At 41.8% G+C, this 2,721-nt stretch overlaps 1 pseudogene; it reads left to right on the top strand.

Moving 5' to 3' along the window:
• The first annotated feature begins 306 nt into the window (after nt 1-306).
• On the top strand, nt 307-1,102 carry LOC129053270 (endogenous retrovirus group K member 5 Env polyprotein-like; annotated as a pseudogene).
• Nucleotides 1,103-2,721: the final 1,619 nt, after the last annotated feature.

The following is a 2,721-nucleotide window of genomic DNA, read 5'->3' as shown; positions in this document are numbered from 1 at the left end:
TCCAGCAGGAGCACCTGCGGCGGCTATTGCTGCATGTGAACGCTTCACCATGAAAATGTTAAAAGACATGAAGGAAGGAGTTAAACTACATGGACCCAACTCCCCTTATATGAGAAAGAAAATGGGGATAACTGAAGAATAGGAGAATTTGCCATCCACCAGGAAAGTGGAGCTAGTAATGTGGGCACAATTAAGAATCTGACACAGTTAGCTGAAAAAAGCCTAGAGAACACAAAGGTGACACGAACTCCGGAGAATACGCTGATTGTTGCTGTGATGATTGTACCAACTGTGGTAAGTCTCCCCATGTCTGCAGGAGCAGCTGCAGCTAATAATACTTACTGGGCCTATGTGCCTTTCCAACACTTAACAAAGGCAGTTACATGTGTGGATAATCCTATTGAAGTATAAGTTAATAATAGTGCATGGGAACCTAGACCCACAGATAATTGTTGCCCTGCTTAACCCAAGGAAGAAGGAACAATGATGAATATTTCCATTGAGTATCATTTTTCTCCTATTTGCCTAGGAAGGGCACCAGGATGCTTAACATCTGCAACCCAAAATTGGTTGGTAGAAGCACCTACTGTCAGTGCCACCAGTAGATTTAGTTATCACATAGTAAGTGGAATGTTACTCAGGCAACAGGTAAATTATTTGCAGGACCCTTCTTAACAAAGATCATTAAAAGGTAGGCCTAAGGGGAAGCCTTGACCCAAGGAAATTCCTAAAGGATCAAAAGGCCCAGAAGTTTTAATTTGGGAAGAATGTGTGGTTGATAGTGTGGTGACGTTACAAAACAATGAATTCAGACATATTATAGATTGGGCACCTCGAGGTCAATTCTACTGCAATTCCACAGGACAAATTCAGTTGTGTCCCAGTGCACATGTGAGTCCAGCTGTGAACAGTTACTTAACAGAAGATTTAGATAAAAATAAGTACCAAAGTCTACAGTCTCTACCCATGGGAATAGGGTGAAAAGGGAATCTCATCACCTCCACCAAAGTTATTCCTATTACTGGTCCTGAGCACCTGGAACTTTGGAAGCTTACTGTGGCCTCATACCGCATTAGAATTTGGTCTGGAAATCAAGCTATAAGAACAAGAGATCATAAACTGTTTTATACTATCGACCTAAATTCCAGTCTGACAATTCCTTTGCAAAGTTGTGTAAAGTCCCCTTATATGCTAGTTGTAGGAAAAATAGTTATGAACCCAGATTCCCAAACTATAACCTATGAAAATTGTAGGTGATTTACTTCCACTGATACAACTTTTAATTGGTAGCACCATATTCTACTAGAGAGAGCATGTGGATTCCTGTTCCCATGGACTGATTGTGGGAGTCTTCACCATCCATCCAAGTTTTAACTGACTTATGAAAACAGTTCTGAATAGATCTGAAAGATTCTTTTTTACTTCAAATGTTTGAGGAATCAAAAGTCCATTTAAATTTGGTGTCAGAAATTGAGGCAATCGCAGAAACTGCTGATGGCCACAGAAATCTTAACCCGATCACTTGGGTTAAACCATCAGAAGTTCCACTATTGTAAGTTTTGTATTAATCCTTGTGTGCCTCTTCTGTCTGTTTTTAGTCTGCAGGTGTACCCAGCAGCTCCAAAGAGACAGTGGCCATCGAAAGTGGGCCATGATGATGATGGCTGTTTTGTCAAAAAGAAGAGGGAAATGTGGGGAAAAGTAAGAGAGATCACATTGTTACTATGTCTATGTAGAAAAGGAAGACATAAGAAACCCATTTTTATCTGTATTAAGAAAAATTGTTCTGCTTTGAGATGCTGGTAATCTGTAACTTTAGCCCCAACCTTGTGCTCACAGAAACATGTGCTATATTGAATTAAGGTTTAATGGATTTAGGGCTGTGCAGGATGTGCCTTGTTAATAATATGCTTGCAGGCAGTATGCCTGGTAAAATTCATCACCATTCTGCATTGTCTATTAACCAGGGATACAATGCACGGCAGAAAGCTGCAGGGTCCTCTGCCTAAGAAAACCTGGATATTGTCCAAGGTATCCCCTCACTGGGGCAGCCTGATATATGGCCTCATGGGAAAGGAAAGACCTTACATCCGCCAACCCAACACTCATGAAGACTCTGTGCTGTGGAGGAGTAGTGAAAGAGGGAGGCCTCTTTGCAGTTGAGATAAGAGGAAGGCTTCTGTCTCCTGTTCATCCCTGCGAATGGAAGGTCTAGGTATAAAGCCGACCATTCATTCTATTCTGAAATAGGAGAAAACCACCCTGTGACTGGAGGTGAGATATGCTTGCAGCAATACTCCTCTGTTACTCTTTGCTACACTGAGATATTTGTGTAAAGTGAAACATAAATCTAGCCTACATGCACATGCAGAGTACCTGTCCTTGAACTTATTCATGATACGGATTCCTTTGCTCATGTTTCCCAGCTGACCTTCTCCCCACCATCACTCTGTTGTCCTTCCATACTCCCCTCACCAAGATAGTAAAAATCATGGTCAATAAATACTGAGGGAAGTCACAGACCAGCATCATTGAGGGTCCTTGCATGTTGAGCACTGGCATCCTGGGCCCACTGTTCTTTGTCTATACTTTGTCTCTGTATCTTATTTCTTTTTTCAGTCTGTCATCTCCACCTGACAAGAAATATCCACAGGTGTGGAGGAGCAGGCCCCCTTCAGGACTATATCTCTTAAAGAGTAGAGTGTGATCTGCCAACTGAAA

This window comes from Pongo abelii, chromosome Y, assembly GCF_028885655.2.
Source record: "Pongo abelii isolate AG06213 chromosome Y, NHGRI_mPonAbe1-v2.0_pri, whole genome shotgun sequence".
Lineage (NCBI taxonomy): Eukaryota > Metazoa > Chordata > Mammalia > Primates > Hominidae > Pongo > Pongo abelii.
This window is presented reverse-complemented; position numbering and strand designations above follow the sequence as displayed.